This window comes from Rhincodon typus, chromosome 29 (genome assembly GCF_021869965.1).
Source record: "Rhincodon typus isolate 14 chromosome 29, sRhiTyp1.1, whole genome shotgun sequence".
Lineage (NCBI taxonomy): Eukaryota > Metazoa > Chordata > Chondrichthyes > Orectolobiformes > Rhincodontidae > Rhincodon > Rhincodon typus.
The window spans coordinates 15820731-15829118 of NC_063360.1; positions in this window are offsets into that span (position 1 = coordinate 15820731).

Genomic DNA, 8388 nt, shown 5'->3' on the forward strand with positions numbered 1-8388 from the left:
TGCCTCTAGACTCACTTCTCAAGTACCCTATTCTGAATATTGCCTGGACTCCATACCCTAGTAATGGATGTGCATCTGTTGCGTGGGAGTTACTGATTGACATTTTCAGCCAATGACCAGATCCCAAAATTCGTGTATCTACCAAACGATTGACCCATTAAGCAAGCTGACTCAGTCTTTTGTTTAAGTGATTATTCCCTTAAATCACATGGAGCTACTTCCAATAAATGCTCTCTTTGTGTTAACTCTTCTTAGGCCCTGCTGACGTCCTATGCACTATATTTAATTTTCCCCTAAGTTTAAAAAAACAATCAAAATCATGCTTGAATTCTTAATGAATTATGTGCAAGTTGGAGGAAGAGACATAGACAGAGAGGACTGTCAGGGGTATTTTATCCCATCTATTCCAACGAGCAGCAGAAGGTTGGAACTACATGGGGGGAGGGTTAACTTGAGAAATTTGTGAAACTCAACTCTTCAGCCTGTCATGAATTTGGCCGTTTCTGGTTAAACAGCAACACATTTTAGTGTAACTGATTAAACCACATTGGTGAGGTGGATCAGGAATGATAATATGTAAACAGCGTTCTATCTTTGGTGTTTTAACAACAATATGAATTTGATCCTTTTTGCACAGGCTGCCCAGGCATATGCCAGGGAGCAGCCAGTAAGTGCTTTTCATTGAACTGCTTGTTGGCCAAGTACAGCACAGTTCTGCCACATGTATCATAGAATAACTATTGTGTGGAATCAGGCCATTCGGCCCATTGAGTCCACACCAACCCTCCAAACAGTATCCCAACCAGGCCCACCCCATCCTTGTAACCCTACATTTCCCATGGCAAATCCACCTAGCCAGCACATCCCTGGGCAATTTAACATGGTCAATCCACCTAACCGGCACATCGTTCGACTGTGGGAGGAAACTGGAGCATCTGGAGGAAACCCATGTAGACACGGGGAGAATGTGTAAATTCCACACAGACAGTCACCCGAGGGTGAAATTGAACCCAAGTCCCTGCTGCTGTGAGGCAGCAGCGCTAACCACTGAGTCACCGTGCCGCCCTCTCAAACAAATCTCCTATCTCACTCAGCAATACCAGCACGTCACCATCCCTTTGCCCCCTCACTACCCACACTGTTGGCCACCAAGCCCGTGGTCTCTCTCAGTCCTGTTCCCTCCTGATTGCCGGTAAGACACTACCTATTCCAATACTGGAACCATCCCAGCTGTTACGAACTGTCCCTTGGCTAGAGCCTTCCACTGCCGTAGCTTTCCCACCAAACAGCTGGTTAGTTTACTAGTCTGGCAGAGCATTTGGTGCAATGATAAGGTCATGCTATTATATTCACCATGACCTCAATGTTCCCAGAATTTATGATGCCCCACCCAGTTCACTCCTTCTCTGTAAACAATGAGGCCTAAATACCCTCTTTTTTTGAAAAATGCCAAACTGAACTTTCCACACCATCTACAATGTCTGTGTGTACATTGAAGTTCTCAAGTCATAATTAGGATCATATTAAATTCCATATTATCCATCAGATAGTTCTGTGAAAACACAGAAACATGCTGTACCACCAAGTGATGATACTAGCTTCTCTATCTAAACTCCTTTGTTCAAAATAACTAATTGTTGTCATTAATAAAACTATTATGCTCATGATCTTTCTTTGATCTAAGGCCTCAGGCAATCCTTTGCAGCATTGTTAGGCTGTAGCTTTAGAATCTATCAGTAAATCTGCTCGATGTACTTCACGAAGATAGTCTGCATTGGGAAACATGCAGAGAAGCACAACAAGGATGATCACATGAGAAAAAGCTTCAGTTACACAAGACTAGAGAAGTTTAACACTACTGTCTAGTGAATTGTCTAAAAGATAAAACCACACTATGGAATACACATTATAAAAAATCTTGGATAATAGTTCAGCAGAGCGATGCTTTTTCAGTTCAGTCAAACCAGTGAGGATAATGAACCATAGGGTTGCTCTCCCATTAGAGAGAGAGAGAAAGAGAGACGACTGGTGGTGCTTTAACCTGAGGGTCACCACATCTCTGATGAAGGGAAAGGTTGAGAAGGAAAGTTTTTAATGGTAATCTCAGCCAGTGCAGGAATTTAACCCATGCTGTTGGCATCACTTTGCATCACAGACCAGCCATCCATTCCGTTCAGTCAAACCAACACGCCCAGAAAACATCAACATGCCAGTGATAGTAGGAACTGCTGATGCTGGAGTCTGAGATAACAAGACATACAGCTGGATGAACACAGCAGGCCAGGCAGCATCAGAGGAGCAGGAAAGCTGACGTTTCGGGTCTTCACCCTTCTTCAGAAATGGGGGAGGGGAAGGGGACTCAAATAAATAGAGAGAGGGGGAGGCAATAATTGAAGGTGGATAGAGGAGCAGATAGGTGGAGAGAAGACGGACAGGTCAAGGAAGCGGGGATGGAGCCAGCAAAGGTGAGCGTAGGTAGGGAGTTGGGATGGGGGTTGGTCAGTTGGGGGGGGGGGGCGGGTAGGGGGGAGGGAAGACAGACAGGTCGAGGAGGCGGGGATGAGGCTAGTAGGTAGGAAGTGGGGTCGGGGTTGGTCAGTGAGGGGGAAGGAGCGGATAGGTGGGAGAAAAGACGGACAGGTCAAGGAGACGGGGACGAGATGAGCTGGTCTTGGGATGAGGTCGGGGGTGGGAGATTTTGAAGCTTGTGAAGTCCACATTGAGACCATTGGGCTGCAGGATTCCCAAGCGAAATATGAGGTGCTGTTCCTTCAGCCTTCAGGTGCCATCGTTGTAGCACTGGAGGAGACCTAGGATGGACATGTCGTCCAAGGACTGGAAGGGGGAGTTGATGTGGTTCACGACTGGGAGGTGTAGTTGTTTGTCATGAACCGAATGTAGGTGTTCTACAAAGCGGTCTCCAACCCTCCGCTTGGTTTCCCCGATGTAGAGGAGGCCACATCAGGAACAGCGGATACAATATACCACATTAGCAGATGTGCAGGTGAATATCTGTTTAATGTGGAAGGTTTACTTGGGGTCTGGGATGGGGGTGTGGTGTAGGGGGGAGGTGTAGGGGCAGGTGTCGACCCTGGCAGGTTTATGGAGACCCGACTGCCCTGGTTGACCCATTGGCTCTGCCTGCTCCTGCCCTACTGAACTTATCTCCACTTAGCTTGACTCCATTTTCTCCCCCTGGTCCAGGAGCTGCCCACCTACATCTGTGACACCACCCACGCCCTCCACCTCCTCCAAAACTTCCGATTCCCTGGTCCTCAACTCCTCATCTTCACCATGGACGTCCAGTCCCTATACACTTGCATTCCCCACGCAGATGGCCTAAAAGCTCTCCGCTTCTTCCTCTCCCGCAGGCCCGATCAATCCCCCTCCACCGACACCCTTATCCGCTTAGCCGAACTCGTCCTCAACCTCAACAACTTCTCTTTCAACTCCTCCCACTTCCTACAGACAAAGGGGGTGGCCATGGGTACCCGCATGGGCCCAAGCTATGCCTGCCCCTTTGTAGGATACGTGGAACAGTCCCTCTTCGGCAGCTACACTGGCCCCATCCCTCACATCTTCCTCCGTTACATTGATGACTGTATCGGTGCTGCCGCGTGCTCCCATGAGGAGCTCGAATAGTTCATTCACTTTACTAACACCTTCCACCCCAACCTTAAGTTCACCTGGACCATCCCTCTCTCCTTCCTGGACGTCTCTGTTTCCATCTCTGGCAACCACCTGGAAACTTATATCTATTTCAAGCCCACCGACTCCCACAGCTACCTAGAATACACCTCCTCTCACTCACCTTCCTGCAAAAATGCCATCCCCTATTCCCAATTCCTTCGCCTCCGCCGCATCTGCTCCCAAGATGAGGCATTCCACTCCCGGACATCCCAGATGTCCTCATTTTTCAAGGACCGCAATTTCCCCTTAACAGTGGTCGAAAACGCCCTCGACCACATCTCTCGCGTTTCCTGCAGCTCATCCCTCACACCCCCTCCCCGCAATAACAACAAAGACAGAATTCCCTTCGTCCTCGCATATCACCCCACCAACTCTGGATTCAATGCATCATTCTCCGCCACCTGCAATCTGACCCCACTACCAAGGACATTTCTCCCTCCCCACCCTTAGCTGCCTTCCGGAGGGACCGCTCTCTCCATGACTCCCTCATCCACTCCACACTCCCCACCACCCCTAGCACTTTTCCCTGCAACCGCAGGAAGTGCTACACCTGCCCCTACACCTCCCCCCTCACCCCCATCCCAGGCCCCAAGAAAACCTTCCACATTAAACAGATGTTCACCTGCACATCTGCTAATGTGGTATATTGTATCCGCTGTTCCTGATGTGGCCTCCTCTACATCGGGGAAACCAAGTGGAGGGTTGGAGACCGCTTTCTGGAACACCTACGCTCGGTTCATGACAAACAACTACATCTCCCAGTCGTGAACCACATCAACTCCCCTCCCACTTCTTGGACGACATGTCCATCCTAGGACATCTCCATGCTCCAACGATGGCACCTGAAGGCTGGAGGAACAGCACTTCATATTTCGCTTGGGAATCCTGCAGCCCAATGGTCTCAATGTGGACTTCACAAGCTTCAAAATCTCCCACCCCTGACCTCATCCCAAGACCAGCTCATCTCGTCCCTGCCTCCTTGACCTGTCCGTCTTTTCTCCCACCTATCCGCTCCTTCCCCCTCACTGACCAATCCCCACCTCCAGTTCCTACCTACTAGCCTCATCCCCGCCTCCTTGACCTGTCCATCTTCCCTCCCACCTACACGCCCCTCCCTCCCTCCCAACTGACCAAACCCCATCCCAACTCCCTACCTACACTCATCATTACTGGCTCCATCCCCGCTTCCTTGACCTGTCTGTCCTCTCTCCACCTATCTGCTCCTCTATCCACTTTCTATCATCGCCTCCCCCTCTATTTATTTCAGAGTCCCCTTCCCCTCCCCCATTTCTGAAGAAGGGTGAAGACCCGAAACGTTAGCTTTCCTGCTCCTCTGATGCTGCCTGGCCTGTCATCCAGCTCTACACCTTGTTATATCAACATGCCAGCAATGTTCACAACCCATGAATGAGTAAAGGAGAGATATGAACTGTAGTAAATCACTCATGGGGACCACAAATCCCCCAGAAACCAAGATACTTAAATACAAAACAGCATTCACTTTACAAAGGTAGAGAATGCTTTGCTCTTAATACACCACAAGCAGCATTTTCTTCTCTTTAAACATTCACAAAATCATTAGTTATCAGAGGCTTACAGCTAATAAATTCTGCATTACTCACTGCTAAGCAAGAATTCTCCAAACATTAGCATGGGTGTGAAAGTTACCTTTCAACATGTAATTGTCACTTTTACTCTTCAACTGTAATATAATGTACTTGTTTACTCAAGGCATCTACAGAACCTACCAGGCTACACTGTAGATGAATTATTTTATATTCAAGGCTTCATCACACTGGACAGTTGACAAATATGTGGCAATTTAAATTCTCAAATTGTCCAGCTGCTGCAAATTGGTCGATTGGTAGCAAACTTACATTCATACACTAATCCACCTAACCTGTTCTTAAATCACACATTCTCAGCCACCACACGAGTTCATGAAGTCACACTTACAGTGATGAAAGATTCTTCTGTCAGTCATGTCTTTTATCCAGACAAAAGTCACTCCTCAGAAATATGACACCCTACTGCGCAACACAGTCTTTGATTGTGCAATGCAGAGAACCAACTAACAGCTCATTTAAATGGGGTACTGGGAAGATATAAAGCTCTTTTGAAAACTCTTTTCAGTTGGGCAATTCAAAGCAATGCTGCGAAGTAACCATTAGATCTGGTCAGATAGCCCAGGGTCAGGTCTTTGGCAGGAAGCTGAAAGCTTTGAAAAAAAATGGTCCATGTGTTTTTACCTGGTGCTGCCACGACTTATGGAGAGTTCTAAGTCGTGCAGAGGTGTGTCAACAGCCGCCTGACAGGTTTCTAACCAGCAAAAAATTACAGGGTTTAAGATTTAGTCGAGTGCACTGCAGTTTTGAATTGTCACAGACCTCTCAATTTAATCTGTTTGTTAATGTATAAAGGAGGCAAACAGAGTTAAAACTACAGGCCCATTTTGAAAAATGTGGGTGCATCAGACAAGCATCACCATCAATGTGGGGGATGTTGGAAAGTTTGGATTATATATGTTGCTGATCATCATGGTTATCAGAGCCTTAAAGGCATGCATTTATCTCTGAATATTCCTGGTGGACCTGCAATACATCGCTCAAGAATCCTGCTTTTGTTAATGAACGATTAGAACCAAATCCAAGGAGGAAAAAAAATCAAATCTTTGGGAATCTTCACTAAATTAAAGTTATGAGCCACTTGCCCCAGTACCATAAAAAAATCAGAACTGTGGCATGTTTCACTTCAGAGTTAATTGAAACCCAGAAGAATGTAAATGATCATTGGAATGCGTAACTTCACTATTTAAGTCTCATGCCTTAAATGTTGAGTTATGCTGTGTTGTCAGTGGAAAGAGCAGAGAAGATGTTCTGTCAGTAAGATCAGTGTCTCTGTCTTCATTCCTTTCAGCAACACATTTTCCAACTAAATGATTGTTTGTGTTACAGACAGGAATTTGCAATGTCATGTAAATGACTAGCCCCTGCAGATACATTTCTATAGGCTGAATTATATGGTTTTGAGCATGACAGGACTGATATTCCTCTTCTGACACAGTCTGGTAATTTAAAATAGACTCTGTGAGCATGTGTGTCATATAATATATATAATATGATGTCACATGGATTTGGGCAATGAAACAGCTTTGGATCTTGAGGCATCACATCTGACATCAAGGTCACTCTCACTGTCTAAGAATGTTTTTCACACTAATGTAACTTGAACATTGTTGCCATTGTGCAATCTACATTTTGTTTACAACAAGAACCTCTTCTCACTAGACTACCAGATAGTTTTCTTCTACTCCACTAGACCAAGCATGTCCTGTAGATCCCTACCAGGAAAGAGATTGGTGGCAGCAAATCTACCAGATAGATCTGACACTGTGATGACCTAAGGTGAAAATCCATCTTAGTACAGCAATAATGACTCCTGTGTTTGCTCTCCGTAAATCTCAAAGACCCAAAGTAACATTCACAAATTCACTAATGATACCCACAAGACAGCAACAGTAGAACCGACTCAGAAATTACTGATTGAATTTGACAAAATTGTAAGGCACAGCGGCATGAATAAAAACGTAAGCAAAATAGTTATTCCATGAATGATATTGAAATAGCTGAGGATGAAGCAGAAAGTAATCTTGGAATGTTAATGAAGTGGTTGATCAATCAATCTGCAATCAACAAGCAGATTGAGATGCACCCCTGAATTCATCTGACACATTTTCAATTGTTTTCGTTTTATATTTACCTTTATTTTTGACACCAGGGAGTTTTGCAAGGATTGATGGGAGCGCAGAAGAGAGCTGCCAAGTTCAGCCCTTGTATTGGGAACTGATTTTTGAGAAAATAGCTTGGGCAAAGATTTTTTTAACTGGTAGGAAAGATGTGAGAGATGATCATAAAAAGTACACAAGAAACTAAGTAAAAAGACAAAACAGTGTTACTACTTTGAAATACATAGTGAAAATAAACCACGAGTTGCAGGTTCAGACTAGTAAAAAGTTATTTTATGACTTACAACAGGATATACCTTAATGGACACAGTGACCAGTGCTTGGAATGAAAATGGTCCAAGAGATGGATTAGGTGCTTTTAAGAAACAATTGGAGGGGCTGCACTGGCAGCTCTGAAGGGTGATTCTGAATGACTGAACAAATATGGGTTGAATATTTTTCCTCTTTTTTAAGTAACTTGCAATCTTGTGAAACTTGCGACTATTCTCACGTCAGCTAGTTTTATTTTCAAAACAGCTTATAATTAGTAATTGAAAGAGCCCCTAAGAAGCTAAAACAAGACAGAACTGTTTCATTTTCATTACACTAATTGTGTTTCCAATCTACTGCTGCCTCCCAAGCATTACAGTTCTCAAATTCAGCACTGTTAGAATGTTATAAACTTCATTCCTGGATTCTATTGATGTTCAAGGTGGCTGGCTAGGAATTCAAAAGGAATGATAAATATCCGAAAATGGCTATTAATACTGTTCCTGCAGGGGTTCTAATGGTTTCCCTTATATTTACAGCAGCAGACTGAAATTAAATTTCTGGATTTCCAGCACCCATCCATGCTTTAAGCAGTGTTTCTTGAAGTAGGGGTCATATTTAAAAATGAGGGGTTGCACATTTAAGACAGAAATCCAGAAACATTCTTTTCTCTCAGAGGGCTTTAAGTCTTTGGAATTCCCTTA